General features: G+C 50.5%; 1 protein-coding gene across 4 annotated transcripts in view; it reads left to right on the top strand.

The window, feature by feature from the left end:
* The window catches only part of esr2a (estrogen receptor 2a), a 342,469-nt gene that overhangs the window by 83,591 nt on the left and 242,838 nt on the right, over positions 1-16,040 (top strand). Inside the window, exon 1 of one of the 4 annotated variants that reach the window (XM_072568012.1) lies at positions 6,692-6,736. The exons of 2 other annotated variants lie outside the window; for them this stretch is intronic. The gene's annotated coding sequence lies outside the window, so the exon portion shown is untranslated. One more of the 4 variants, XM_072568011.1, reaches the window with a different exon arrangement.

Below are 16,040 nucleotides of genomic sequence, written 5' to 3'. Positions count from 1 at the left end.
GCAATATCCCATAGTCTATCCACCCTAATCTGCACATCCCTGGACACTATGGGGCAATTTCCCATGGCTTATCCACCCTAACCTGCACATCCCTGGGCATTATGGGGCAATTTCCCATGGCCAATCCACCCTAACGTGCACCTCCCTGGGCATTATGGGGCAATTTCCCATGGCTTATCCACCCTAACCTGCACATCCCTGGGCATTATGGGGCAATTTCCTATGGCCAATCCACCCTAACGTGCACCTCCCTGGGCATTATGGGGCAATTTCCCATGGCTTATCCACCCTAACCTGCACCTCCCTGGGCATTATGGGGCAATTTCCCATGGCCGATCCACCCTGACCTGCACATCCCTGGGCACTATGGGGCGATTTCCGATGGCCTATTCACCCTAACCTGCACATCCCTGGACACTGTGGGGCAATATCCCATAGTCTATCCACCCTAACCTGCACATCCCTGGACACTATGGGGCAATATCCCATAGTCTATCCACCCTAACCTGCACATCCCTGGGCACTATGGTACAATTTCCCATGCCCTACCCACCCTAACCTGCACATCCCTGGGCACTATGGGACAATTTCCCATGGCCTATCCACCCTAACCTGCACATCTGGACACTTGGGACAATTTCCCATGGCCAACCCACCCTAACCTGTACATCCCTGGGCACTATGGGACAATTTCCCATGGCCTATCCACCCTAACCTGCACATCCCTGGGCACTATGGGACAATTTCCCATGGCCTATCCACCCTAACCTGCACATCCCTGGACACTTGGGACAATTTCCCATGGCCTATCTACCCTAACCTGTACATCCCTGGGCACTATGGGACAATTTCCCATGGCCTATCCATCCTAACCTGCACATCCCTGGGCACTATGGGACAATATCCCATGGCCTATCTACCCTAACCTGCACATCCCTGGACACTTGGGACAATTTCCCATGGCCTATCTACCCTAACCTGCACATCCCTGGACACTTGGGACAATTTCCCATGGCCTATCTTCCCTAACCTGTACATCCCTGGGCACTATGGGACAATTTCCCATGGCCTATCCATCCTAACCTGCACATCCCTGGGCACTATGGGACAATATCCCATGGCCAACCCACCCTAACCTGTACATCCCTGGGCACTATGGGACAATTTCCCATGGCCTATCCACCCTAACCTGCACATCCCTGGACACTTGGGACAATTTCCCATGGCCTATCTACCCTAACCTGCACATCCCTGGACACTTGGGACAATTTCCCATGGCCTATCTACCCTAACCTGTGCATCTCTGGACGAGTCTGTCCAGTCCGTCATTAAGATCCCAGGTTGTCTCTCTGCCTTGCTGTGTTCCCTTGGGGACAGGGACAAGGCACCATTCCATCCTTCTTCAAGAGGCTGTTGGAGGATTATTAAAGGGGAACACTTTGCTTTTGAAACACACCCCTCCACCCCCAGTGGAATTAGTGGGAGCAGGAACCCCCCCCAATCACAGCTCTACAGTGTTTCTGTCAGGCTGTCTTCAGCCTTGTTTGACCTATGCCGCCCAGTTCTGCACTACCACCAAAGCCGTCACCCTGACCGTATCCATACCTGCTGAGCTCTCTCGGGTGACCTACGGTACAGACAAAGGCCCTTTGGCCCACTGTGTCTGTGACAGTCCTCAAACATCCATCTATTGTGTCAGCAAATGCTAGAGAAACTCAGCAGGTCCCGCAGCATCTGTGGGGAGGTAACGCTTCGAGTCCCAGAGCACCTCCTCAGAACTCATGAGGGTCATTCAACTCAAACCATTACCTCTGTTTTGCGCTCTCTGCCAGCCCTGATGGGTTTCACCAACAATTTCTGGGGGGTTATTTTTTGTCTCAGATCTGAAGCATCTGCAGTTTGTTGCTTTATTTCCACCCATTCTCGTCCCATTTCCCCAGACTTAACCCATAGCCTTGGAGGTGAAAGCCTTTCATATGCTTATCTAAATACTGCTTCAGTATTTGCTAATCAGGGATAGTGTCACAGCTGCAGAAAGGGTGAGTGTCGAGGAGGGTTTGACTACAGAGTCAGTGTGAGGGGAAGTCAGAAGCAGGAAAGGAGCAGTCACTTTATTGGGAGTTTTTACAGACCTCCCCAGGAAACAGAGGCACAGAGGAGCAGAGTGGGGGCAGATTTTGGAAAGGTGCAGAAGTAACAGGGTTGTTGTCATGGGTGACTCCAATTTCCCTAATGATGGTTGGAACCTCCTTAGTGCAAATAGTTTGGATGTAACAGTTTTTATCAGGTATGTCCAGGAAGGGCTCCTAACTCAACATGTAGATAGGCCGGCTAGAGGGGAGGCCATATTGGATTTGGTGCTTGGCAATGAACAAGGTCAGGTGTCAGATCTCTCAGTGGGAGAGCATTTTGGTGATAGTGATCACAACTCTCTGACCTTTACTATAGTGATGGAGAGGGATAGGAGCAGAACGGTATGGGAAAGTATTTAATTGGGGGAGGGGGAGTTACAAAGGTTACCCAAGGTTACTACAGGAAGTGAGGGAAGAGATAGCTGTGCCTTTGGCAATGATCTCTGTGTCCTCACTGTCCACTGGAGTAGCACCAGATGATTGTGGGATGGCAAATGTTATTCTGTTGTTCAAGAAAGGGAATAGGGATAATCCTGGGAATTACAGACCAGTCAAGTCTTACATTTGCTGTGGGAAAATTATTAGAGAGGATTCTGACAGACAGGATTTATGATTACTTGGAAAACCATAGTTTGATTAGAGATCGTCAGCATGGCTTTGTGAGGGGCAGGTCATGCCCCACAAACCTTATTAAATTCTTTGAGGATGTGACAAAATACACTGATGAAGGTAGAGCAGTGGATGTGGTGTATATGGATTTTAGCAACATGTTTGATAAGGTTCCCCATGGGAGGCTCATTCAGAAAGTATGGAGGCATGGGATACAGGGAAATGTGTCAATCTGGATACAGAATTGGCTGGCCCATAGAAGACAGAGGGTGGTGGTAGATGGAAAGTATTCAGCCTGGAGCTTGGTGACCAGTGGTTTTAGATTGGATTAGTTACAGTGTGGAAATAGGCCCTTCACCCAACAATTCCACACCAACCCGCCGAAGTGCAACCCACCCAGACCCATTCCCCTACATTTACCCCTTCACCTAACACTAAGGGCAATTTAGCATGACCAATTCACCTGACCTGCACATTTTTGTACTGTGGGAGGAAACCGGAGCACCCGGAGGAAACCCACTGAGACACGGGGGGAATGTGCAAACTCCACACAGTCAGTTGCCTGAGGCGGGAATTGAACCCGGGTCCCTGGCGCTGTGGTGTTCTGCACGGATCTGTTCTGGGACCTCTGCTCTTGGTGATTTTTATAAACGACTTGGATGAGGAATTGGAAGGGTGGGTTAGTAAGTTTGCCGATGACATGAAGGTTGGTGGAGTGGTGGATAGTGTGGAGGGCTGTTGTAGGTTGCAATGAGGCATTGACAGGATGCAGAGCTGGGCTGAGAAGTGGCAGATGGAATTCAACCCGGATAAATATGAAGTGATTCATTTTGGAAGCTTGAATTTGAATGCTGAATACAGGGTTAAAGGCAGGATTCTTGGCGGTGTGGAGGAACAGAGGCATCTCGGGGTCCCATGTCTGTAGATCACTCAAAGTTGCCACCCCAAGTTGATCGGGTTGTCAAGGAGACATATGGTGTTTTGGCTTTCCTTAGCAGAGGGATTGAGTTTAAGGACCATGAGATTATACTGCAGCTCTAGAGAGACCCTGGTTAGACCACACTTGGAAAATTGTGTTCAGTTCTGGTCGCCTCATTATAGGAAGGATGTAGAAGCTTTCGAGAGGGTGCAGAGGAGATTTACCGGGAAGCTGCCTGGACTGGAGGGTGTGTCTTATGAAGAAAGGTAGAGGGAGCTAGGTCTTTTCTCATTGGAGTAAAGAAGGATGAGAGGTGACTTGATCGAGGTGTACAAGATGTTGGGAGGCAGAGATAGAGTGGATAGCCAGAGACTGTTCCCAGGGCGGAATGGCTGTCACAAGGGGGTATAATTTTAAGGTGATTGGTGGAAGGTTTAGGGGAGATGTCAGAGGTCGGTTCTTTACTCAGAGAGTGGTGGGTGTGTGGAATGCACTGCCAGCAGTGGGAGTAGAGTCAGAGACATTAGGGACATTTAAGTGACTCTTGGATAGGCACATGGATGAACATACAATGAAGGGTGTGTAGATTAGTATGATCTTGGAGTAGGATAAAAGGCTAGCACATCATCGAGGGCCGAAGGGCCTGTACTGTGCTGCACTGTTCTATGTTCTATTTGTTAACAGTGTTGAGGGTTCCTGAAACTACCAGCCTTTCAGACAGTGAGTACCAGATACCCATCTCCCTCTGGGGGGAGCAATAATTCCTCAACTTCCCTCTGAACCTCCAGCTCCTTATGTAAAACTCTACCACCCCCTCCCCCAGTTATTGACCCCCCTACCAAGGGGAAAACATTCCCCCTACCAACCTTGTGTGTGTGCCTCTGCGCTTTGTGGTCCCATGACCATGAGGCAAGGGGCAGGAGGAGGCTGCTGTGTCCATTCAGTCTGTTCTGTCATGCAATAAGGTCATGGCTGATCTGCCTTCTCCAAAACCCTTGATTCCCTTCCTGATTACAAACCTGTCTCTCTCAGCCTTGAATATCCTGAATGACCCAGCCCCAACAGCTCCCTGTGGGAAAGAATTCCACAGATTCACTCCCTCCTGGAGAGAAGAAATCTCTCCTCATTCCCGGCCCTAAATGGGCAACCCCTTACTTTGAGATAATCCTCCCAACTCTCCCACAAGGGGCAACAACCTCTTCCCCGTCAAACCCCCGAAGAATCTTGTACGTTTCAATAAGGTTGCCTCTCGTTCTTCTAACCTCCAATGAGTGCAGGGAGACCTGTAGGTCAGAGTCGAGAGGGTGGTGCTGGAAGAGCACAGCAGGTCAGGCTGCGTCTGAGGAGCAGGAGAATCGACGTTTCGGGCATAAACCCTTCATCAATTGATTCCTGATGAAGGGCATATGCTCGAACCATCGACTCTCCTGCCCCTCAAACGCTGCCTGACCTGCTGTACTTTTCCAGCACCACCTCTTCGACTCCAAACCTACCCAATCTCTCTTCATAGGATAGTCCTTCCATCCCTGGGATCAGCCAAGTGACCCTTCTCTGGACTGTCTCCATTACCAGTCTATCTTTCCTTAGATACGGGGCCAAAAACTATACACAGTATTCCAGCTGTGCTCTGACCAGTGCCTTGCACAGTTTTAGCAACCTTTCATTGACTTCGAGCAGAGATCAGATGTGATCTCACTGAATAGCCTTCTATTCCAATGTTGCTCATGTTTCCCTCAATTACCTCCTCTCCCAAGTGCTGCCCAGCCAGTTAAGTATTTATAGAACATAGTGACTGTTGTAATTTTGGGAACATTGCAACCAATGTGTTTGTAGCAAGCTCCCACTTACTGTGACTTGTTAAATCTGCTGAATATTTCTGGTGTTTGCTGCGTTTATTTTGACAGTCTGGCAGTGGCTGTTATTTTGCTGTTTTGATAGGGTTTGGTATTGGTCTTGGGGTAAATACTCACTGGGACAACAGGGACAACTTCCCAGCTTCTGTTCAAAATGGTGCCATGGAATGGTTTATGTCCCTCTTGAGCGGCCTCTCCCTGTCTCAGTTTCCGACCCGTCTGACAGTGTCGCACTCTCTTAGTACTACACGGGCAGAGTCAGTCTGGAAGTGGAATGGGGGGCAGATTCAACTGAGGCATTCAAGAGGGGCACTGGATGGTGGTTTGGATTAAACTAATGTGTGAGGCTATGGGAGAGACATCAGGAGATTGGCACCAGGTTTAATGCATGTTTAATAAGCTAGCTCAGGTTCAATGGGCCAAATAGCCTTTGTCAGTACTGGAACAATGTTGTGATGTTGTGCTGAAGTCTTGGTTGTGGATGTTAACCCTAACCTTTGATCTCTAATAAGACCATACAATGTAGGAGCAGAGGCTGGTACAATTGCAACATTTAAGAGGCATTTGGATGGGTATATGAGTAGGAAGGGTTTGGAGGGATATGGGCCAGGTGCTGGCAGGTGGGACTAGATTGGGTTGGGCTATCTGGATGGGTTGGAACGAAGGGTCTGTTTCCATGCTGTACATCTCTATGACTCTATAAATGGGCCAGTCAGCATATCAATACTTTCCACCATTCAATAGGATCAGGGTTGATCTGACAATCCTCAATCCTACTTTCCTGCCCTTTTCCCCCAAACCCTCGAGTCCTTGATTGATTAAAAATCTGTATGTCTCAGCCCTGAATAACCCAGCCTCAATAGTTCTCTGTTATAATGAGTCCCTTTAGTACAGCCTGTATTGAGAAGGTTTCACACTGAGCTGATAGAGATCAGTGTTTCTGAGGTTCTACTTTGAAATCTGTGTTAGTCAATGGTGAGCTCCTGGAAAAGGTTTCCTTTCTCAGCCAGGAGGATGAATGATTTACCTGGCTCTGTATGAAAGTTCCTGTGTCACTGAGTTGACACACTGATAACTGGATGTGTCTGACCACGTGCACATGGCCACCTTTGAACTTTGATCACTTGGCAGCGTTGCTATCTGGTCTGTCAGACTGTGTGCTGTTCCAGAGGCACAAAGAAATCCTGTCTCCCAGCTCCCATCCACAGCGTACACTGGGGAAGGTGAGTGGGTCAGAGCACAGGCTACAGTCTGGGAATTACCTTCCAGCCCAGGGAGTACAGGGCTCTGACCATACAGCACAGAACCAGCTCCAGGGACAAGGAGGGACTGAAATGGAGAGTGAGCGACTTTGGGGACTGGAGCTCTCCCATACGGTCTGTATCGAAAGCTGCAGTTTTAACAGGGGGCTGTTTTCTTTTGTGGGCCGACATACCTGTGTCTCCATTACACATCAGTCATCTTTGTCCCTCTCCCTTTATCACACTGTTCTATATGTTATAGTCTCTAAGTCTCTTCACTCTCGAATCAGTGCTGTTATTTATAAGATTTGCCCTCAATGTAATATCTCAGTTGTACCCCTCTCTCTGTTTTTGTGTATAATATACTGTCCATCCTCAGTATTAGCCTATCTATAATAACAGGTAAAGGTACCTTTTGCCTTATCTATAATAACACACTGTCTCTTGTCAGGCTGCTGAACTTTGGCCCCTGACCTCTTCCTAGTGGTTCAGTTATTCTCCCTACAGTTTGTGTGTGTGTGTGAGAGAGAGAGAGAGAGTGAGTGTGTGTGTGTGGGTGGTGTGTGTGTGAGTGTCTGTGTGTGAGTGTCCATGTGTGAGCGTGTCCGTGTGTTAGTGTGTCCGTGTGTGAGCGTGTCTGTGTGTGTGCATGTCCGCGTGTGTGTGTGTGTGTGTGTGTGTGTGGAATCCTCCTGATTTCTGGGGCATGTGGACGGATTGAGTTTGGGGTTTGGCGCTTCTGGTATTCTTGCCTCAGTGTTGATAAAGGATTGGAACTCTCCTGGTCTCCAGCCTCCAGTGTCTAACCTCTGATGTGCCTTTAGTGCTATGCAAAGTGCTCAGTGCAAGGTTCAGAGTGAAGGGCAGCACTGAGCAGTAAACACTGGCAGAGAAAGTGAAAGATATCATGATAAGCCGATGCCAAGTTTTATCTGTGGTTCGGTGGATAGCATTCTCATTGGAGTCAGAAGATCATGAGCTCAAATCCCAGTCCAGCAACCTGGCTGGAAAATGTACAGCAGTCCATAAGAGTAGGCCATTCGGCCCAGTGAGTTTGTTCCACCATTCACTGAGATCATGCTGATAATCTTCAACTCCACATTCCTCCCTTTTCCTAGTTGATCTCCTTCCTGATGAAAATGTCGTCTAGCTCAGTGCTGCACTGTCTGAGGGGCATCTTTGTGGTGGGATGCCAAAGTGGAAAGTGGGCCATTTAGCAACTTCTTCATCCCCAGAATGAATCAAAAAGAAATCCGTTTGAGGTGAATGTGAGACCTGTGCAGTCAGTGTTGGTGAAAGCTGTCTGGGTGGCCAAGTGTCCACATTACTGAAAACATCGAGCAGTCTGTTAGCGTTTCATTGCGACATCCTGCTGTGCTTAGATTGGCTGTTGTATTTTCCACATTCACATAGCAACCGCACTTCAAAGGCTTTCTCAATCAGTAAGGGGTTTGTGATGTCTTGGGGAGGGAGAGTTGGCGAGCTGTTGTCATGAGAATGGACGGGGGGGGGTTAGTGGACAGGTGCACCTGGTGGGGTGGGTGCAAAGGGAAGTGGGTGGATGGTGTGCTGAGGGGTGAGGGCAGGGATTGAGTGGATGTAGGGGTGTGTGCAGGGAAAAGTGGGTGTAGGGGAGTGGGCAGAAGGGAGTAAGTGTAAGGGAGAGTGCAGAGGGATGTGTGCAGAGGGGAGTGGGGTGTAGGGGAGTGGGGTGTAGGAGAGGGCAGTGGAGAGTGGGCAGTGGGGAATGGGCAGAGGGAGGTGGGTGTAGGGGAGTGGGCAGAGGGGAGTGCGGTGTAGGGGAGTGGGTGTAGGGTAGTGTGCAGAGGGAAGTGGGAGTAGGGGAGTGGGCAGAGGGATGTATGCAGAGGGGAATGGGGTGTAGGGGAGGGGAGTGTAGGAGAGTGGGCAGAGGGATGTGTGCAGAGAAGAGTGGGCAGAGGAATGTATGCAGAGGGGAATGGGGTTTGGGGAATGGGGTGTAGGGGAGCGGGGTTAGGTTAGATTAGATTACTTACAGTGTGAAAACAGGCCCTTCGGCCCAACAAGTCCACACCGACCCGCCGAAGCGTAACCCACCCATTCCCCTACATTTACCCCTTTTACCTAACACTACGGGCAATTTAGCATGGCCAGTTCACCTGACCTGCACATCTTTGGACTGTGGGAGGAAACCGGAGCACCCGGAGGAAACCCACGCAGACACGGGGAGAATGTGCAAACTCCACACAGTCAGTCGCCTGAGTCAGGAATTGAACCTGGGTCTCTGGCGCTGTGAGGCAGCAGTGCTGATCACTGTGCCACCCACCCGAGGTGTAGGGGAGCGGGGTGTTGGGGAGTGGGGTGCAGGGGAGCGGGGTGCAGGGGAGCGGGGTGCAGGGGAGCGGGGTGCAGGGGAGCGGGGTGCAGGGAATGGGGTGTTGGGGAGCGGGGTGTCGGGGAGAGGGATGTAGGGGAGATGGGTGTTGGTGAGCGGGGTGTAGGGCAGTGGGGTTTAGGGCAGCGGGGTGTAGGAGACCGGGGTGTAGGGGAGCAGGGTGTAGGGAAGAGGGGTGTTGGGGAGCGGGGTGAAGAGGAATGGGGTATAGGGGAGTGGGGTGTAGGGGAGTGGGGGGACTGGGGTGAAGGGGACTGGGGTGAAGGGGACTGGGGTGTAGGGGAGCGGGCTGAAGGGGAGTGGGGTGTAGAGGAGTGGGGTGTAGAGGAGTGGGGTGTAGAGGAGTGGGGTGTAGGGGAGTGGGGTGTAGGGGAGTGGGGTGTAGGGGAGTGGGGTGAAGGGGAGTGGGGTGAAGGGGACTGGGGTGTAGGGGAGTGGGGTGAAGGGGACTGGGGTGTAGGGGAGTGGGCTGAAGGGGAGTGGGGTATAGGGGGGAGGGGTGTAGGGGAGTGGGGTATAGGCGAGAGGGGTGTAGGGGAGTGGGGTGTAGGGGGTTGGGTGTAGGAGTGTTGGTGTAGGGGGGGTTTGGGTGTAGGGGAGTGAGTGTGGGGAAGTGGGAGTAGGAGACTGGGCAGAAGGGAGTGGACAGAGGTGAGTGGGGTAGAGGGGAGTGGGCGGAGGGGAGTGGCTTTAGGGGAGTGGGTGCAGGGGAGTGGGGAGAGGGGACGAAGCAGAGTGGAGTGGGGTGTAGGGTGAGGGTGAGTGAGGGTGGGTGAGGTTGAGTGATGGTGAGTGAGGGTGAGTGAGGGCGAGTGAGGGTGAGTGAGGGTGGGAGATGGTGAGTGAGAGTGGGTGAGGGTGAGGGTGGGTGAGGGTTGGGAATGTTTATTGTTTCCCGGGACTGGCCAAATGGACGTTTCTTCCAATTCGATATTTGGAAAAACTGAGCGTAAACCTTGCTCCGAGCTACTATTCCCCAGCTGCTGACTCTGTTTCTCTCCCTCCCTCTCACCTCCCCTTCTCCCCCTCCTCCTCCACCTTCCCCTCCCCCTCTCCCTCTCCCTCTCCCACTCCCTCTCCCTCTCCCTATTGTTATCCCCCTGACCACTCTCTGACCCTTTCCGCCATCATGACCCCGCTCTGACCCCTTCCATCAACCTGACCCCTCCTTCACCTTGACCCCTCCTTGACCTTTCCATCACCCTGACTCCTCCATGACCCCTCCGTCACCCTGACTGCTTTCTGACCCCTCCGTCACCCTGACCCCTCGGTCACCCTGACTGCTCTCTGACCCCTCGGTCACCTTGACCCCTCTCAGACCCCTCTGTCACCCTGACCCCTCTCAGACCCGTCTGTCACCCTGATCCCTCTCTGACCCGTCTGTCATCCTGACCCCTGTCATCCTGACCCCTGTCATCCTGACCCCTGTCATCCTGACCCCTCTGTCATCCTGACCCCTCTGTCACCCTGACTCCTCTCTGACCCCTCTGTCACCCTGACTCCTCTCTGACCCCTCTGTCACCCTGACCCCTCTCTGACCACTCCATTACCCTGACCCCTCCATAACCCTGACACCTCTCTGACCCCTCCGTCACCCTGACCCCTCTGTCACCCTGACCCCTCTCTGACCTCTCCGTCACCCTGACCCCTCTGTCACCCTGACCCCTCTCTCACCCCTCTGTCACCCTGACCGCTCTCTGACCCTTCCGGCACCCTGACTGCTCTCTGACCACTCCTTCACCCTGACCCTTCTCTGACCCCCCAGTCACCCTGACCCCTCGCTGACACCCTGGTCATCCTGGCCCCTCTGTCACCCTGACCTCTCCGTTACCCTGATTCCTCCGTCACCCTGACCCCTCTCTGACCCTTCCGTCACCCTGACCCCTTTGTTACCCTGACCCCTCTCTGACCCTTCCATCACCCTGACTGCTCCATCATCCTGACCCCTCTATGACCCCTGTGTCACCCTGACCCCTGTCTCAACTCACCCACTGCTGAAGTCCTCACTCGTGTCTCCATTAAACCTCAACTATTGCAGTGCTGCCCAGCTCCTCTCCCCTGTCCCACCCTCCGTAACCCTTAGCCCCTCCTAAACACTGCTGGCCATGTCAGTCCAGTATCCAAATGCAACAAGATCCTGACAATACCCAGGCTTGGCTTGGCAAGGAGTAACATTCACATCCCACACGGACCAGGCACTGCCTCATCTCCGATAGGAGCGAGCCCCGTTGGGAGGCAATGGGAAACGGGCATGTTTTGGACAATTTGAAGTAGCAATGGTGATAGGAGGAAAGCGTTTCCACGCAGTGAGGGGTTAGGATCTGGAATGTCCTGCCTGAGAATATGGTGGAGGTTGATTCAATAGAGACTTTCAAAAGGGAATCGGATGGTTATCCGAAAAGGCAAAATTGTGCAGGGAAAGGGCAGGGCAGTGGGACCAGCTGAATTGCTCTAACAAAGAGCCAGCACAGATACATAGGGCCAAATGGCCTCCCTGTGTGCTGTCACTATTCTGTGATGGAAATAATTGTTGATCAGTCGGGAAATCAAGGATTACATGAAAAGATCGGTGAGGAATGTTGAATCAGTCATGATCTTATTGAATGGCGGAGCGGGCTAGAGGGGCTGAATGGTCTACTCTTGTTCTTATTTCTGATGGGCTTAAGAAGGGTTTGACCAAAGAACAAAGTCTTTGGGCTTTTCTGAGGGATTTTATTTCTTTCTTGGCTTTTTATTGGTTTAGTTCAGGATGTGGGTGTTGCTGGCAGACAAACAGACAGACATCATTGTCCATTCCCTAAGTGTCTGGCAGGAGGTTGAGGTAGACATGGATGTTCTTGAACCTCTTTGTTAAGTAAGTCTGAGAGAACACACAGTGGACTCAATCACTTGTTATGGACCCCAGGCCAGAGCCTCTCAAAATATTTTAAGAAGGTAGCCTACACCCTAACCATTTCTTATATTAAAGGGAGATGTGAAGTCAGTGTTCCAGATCAAACCACTGAGCAAAACAGAATTTATTTAAACACTATGGTTCAAACGAGAATAAAAGAAAATGGAATTTAGAATAACCACTATTGTAAAACGTAACTGACCCAATACAGTAACAATTACTAATTAACTGCTCCAATACAGTAACGCCCCATAAACACACCCCTTGGCAAAAAAGGTAAATTTGCATACAGATTCTTACAGGACAACTTCCCAAGAGACTTTAGAGAGAGAGAGAAAGTCAGTCAGGAATAATTTACTGAAGCTCACAACCTCCCCGGACTCCAGCATCTTGTGGCTGCCACAGCTGGAACCAACCTGGAAAAAAACACAAACTGGGGGAACCATTCCCTGCCCCGCCATTGTTAAACTAGACATTTCAGCACCTCTGTCTTTACAACCTCTTCTAAATAAAAACACCAAGGTAAAACTAACCTTCTTAAAGTGACAGCATTGTCACACACTCAAGTGGTGCTTAGTCACAACAGACTGATGTTAATGGCCAAAAGAGGTTTATTGCAGGAATGGAGTCATGTGTAGTCTCTGGCCAGGCAGATACTGAGTCTCTATCGTGGAAGGAACTAGGTGGAACTGGCTGAAGCAATAAACAACAGCGCCATTCACCATTGCTGGCTTCTTCATCCTGGATTCCACCCCCTCAAACAACTTCAAATCCCAACAGTCAGATTTGAACTCACGTTCCCTGAAGTAAAAGAGAGCTGCGCTGGGACAGCTCACTCTAACTCTGGCAAGCATTTAATTCCAGTCACACTCCCACCTCCCAGCCGCAGGAATAACCAATCTGTTCCACATCAGACTGGTAATTGATTAATTGGATTCTGAAACCCAACATTCGTTACTGTAAAATAAATCAATCAGAGATGTATCCCGGGCTGATGTTTCTCTTGGTAGCTCCTGAGACAGGGTCTGGAATTGATGGGCTGTGAGGTTTTTATGCAGCACTTTTTGGGCTTGCATGTGCATTTTGTTACTTTGGAAAACTTTCTGCTGGCTCGGGATATTGTCGCTCAGTGTTTCAGGTCCTGGCCTGTGGGAAGAAGCCAGTTATACAGCAATAATACTGTAACGACGAGGGAGTGGCTCCACACACCCCCCACCGCCCACAACTCTCTCTGAACACACTTTGTCCTAACTTGGCAGTGTGTTGGTAACATTGGGATACTGTCCCTGTGCGCTCCCTCTCCTGCCTCTGAACTGTGCTCTCTGTCGAAAGGTAGCTGGCACCTCCAGTCATTCTTGCCAATTGTGCTCCAAGCTTGAGTCAGTACAAAGTAATCCGACAGCTCTTCACAATCAGTCAAACAGCTTTTGTTTCTCCTGCCACGTGTGATAAAAATGTTCAAAGGAAAGTTACCACAAAGCTCCAGCTTTCTGACACAGCCCCGTGACTTCTCCCCAGAATTGGAATCGCTGCAAAGTTGACCCAGCCGAAACTGTAATTCTTGGAGCTTACGGCTGACGACTCAAACCTCTCACCAGGGACAAGGCTGTAAAATATTACACTCGCACTTTCAAACTTTCCAAATCCTCATTCCAAAAGTTTGTCAGTGCTCAGAAGTGAAGCAGTTTACCAGCAAGTTCCAATTTCACAGCACGGCCTTAGATACAATGTGAAGCCGACTCTACACTTTTCAACAGAAAGTAAAGCTCCCTCTACACTGCCCCCCATTTAACACTCACAGAACAGAGACAGCATGGGGTTAGATACAGAGTAAAACTCCCTCTACACTGTCCTCATCAAACTCTCCCAGGACAGGAACAGCATGGGGTTGGATACAGAGTAAAGCTCCTTCTACACTGTCCCCTTCAAATATATGACTGAGTGTGGCATCAAGGAGCCCTGGCAAAACTGGAATCAATGTGCCTCAAGGGGCAATCTCATCACGGGTTGAAGTCATACCTGGCACACAGGAAGGTGGAGATTGCTGGAAAAGCTCAGCAGGTCTAGCAGCATCTATGAAGACATCAGAGTTAACATATCGAGTCCAGTGACCCTTCCTCAGAACTCAGAACCTTCCAGTTCTGAGGAAGCGTCACTGGACCTGAAACATTAACTCTGATCTCTCTCCACAGATGCTGCCCGACCTGCTGAGCTTTTCCAGCAACTTCTGGTTTTATTTCTGATTTACAGCATCTGCAGTTCAGTTTTTACACAGGAAGATGGTTGTAGTTGTTGGAGGTCAGTCACCCCAGCTCCAGGACACCTCTGCAGGAGTCCCTCAGAGTAGTGTCCTAGGCCCAACCATCTTCAGCTGCTTCATCAATGACCTTCCCTCCATTATAGGGTCAGATGTGGGGATGCTCACCGATGATTGCATAGTGTTCAGCACCATTCACGACTCCTCAGACACTGAAGCTGTCCATGTTCAAATGCAACAAGATCTGGATAATATCCCAGGCTTGGGCTGAAGCGGCAAGTAACGTTCATCCCACACAAAGGCCAGGCTATGACCATCACCAACAAGAAACAATCCAACCACTGCCCCTTGACATTCAATGGTGTTACCATCACTGACTCCCCCATGGACCACAAACTCAACTGGACTCACCACATAAACATAGTGGCTACAAGAGCAGGTCAGAGGCTGGGAATACTGCAGGGAGTAACTCACCTCCTGACTCCCAAAGCCTGTCTACCATCTACGAGGCACAAGTCAGGAGTGTGATGGAATCCTCCCCACTTGTCCTGGATGGGGGCAGCTCCAACAACACTCAAGAAGCTCAACACCATCCAGGACAAAGCAGCCACTTGATTGGCCCCACATCCACGAACACCCACTCCCTCCACCACCGACACTCAGTAACAGCAGTGTGTACCATCTACAAGATGCACTGCAGAAATTCACCAAAGACCCTCAGGCAGCACCTTCCAAACCCACAACCACTTCCATTTAGAAGAACAAGGGCAGCAGATACATGGGAACACCACCCCCTTCAAGTTCCCTCCAAGCCCCTCACCATCCTGACTTGGAAATATATCGCCGTTCCTTCACTGTCACTGGGTCAAAATCCTGGAATTCCCTCCCTAAGGGCATTGTGGGTCAACCCACAGCACAGGGACTGCAGCGGGTCAAGAAGGCAGCTCACCCCCACCTTCTCAAGGGGCAACTAGGGATGGGCAATAAATACTGGGCTCAGCCAGCGATGCCCATGGCCTATGAAAGAAAAACAAGTATCTCTAACAGTGCTATTGTGAATAGTTAATAAAGCACACAGTGTTCTTGGCTTTATTATTAGGGGCATTGAGAACAGGAGCATAATGGTGACATTGAGTTTGCACAAGACGCTGGTTAGACCTCAGAGAATTCCTCATATCATAGGAAAGATGAGAATGGATTGACAAGGATGCAGAGCAATTTACAAAAATGGTTTGTGGTCCATATAGGCAGTAATGACATCATTAGGAAAAGGGATAGGGATGTAAGGCACGATTTCAGGGAGTTAGGGGGGAATCTTGGAGTTAGAACAGACAGAGTTGTTGTCTCTGGTTTGTTACCCGTGCCACTTCCTAACAGGCAAGGAATAAGGAGAGAGAGGAGTTGAACACGTGGCTACAGGCATGGTGCAGGAGGAAGGGTTTTTGATTCCTGGATAATTGGGGCTCTTTCTGGGCTAGGTGGGACCTCTACAAGCAGGATGGTATTCACCTGAACCAGAGGGGTACCAATATCCTGGGGGGGGAAATTTGCTAAGGCTATTGGGGTGGGTTTCAACTAATTCAGCAGGGGAATGAATTGTAGCTACTGAATTGTAGCTCCAGTGTCCAGGAGCTTGAGAGTAGTGAGGACAGAAAGATGGTCTCAAGATTGCAGGAGTGTATCAGCAAGCAGGAATGTGGTTTGAAGTGTGTCGATTTCAACGCCAGGAGCATCTGGAATAAGGTGGTGAACCTGCAGC

Source organism: Chiloscyllium punctatum, chromosome 4 (genome assembly GCF_047496795.1).
Source record: "Chiloscyllium punctatum isolate Juve2018m chromosome 4, sChiPun1.3, whole genome shotgun sequence".
NCBI lineage: Eukaryota > Metazoa > Chordata > Chondrichthyes > Orectolobiformes > Hemiscylliidae > Chiloscyllium > Chiloscyllium punctatum.
The sequence above is the reverse complement of the archived record's forward strand: the minus strand, read 5'-3'. Positions and strand labels throughout refer to the sequence as shown.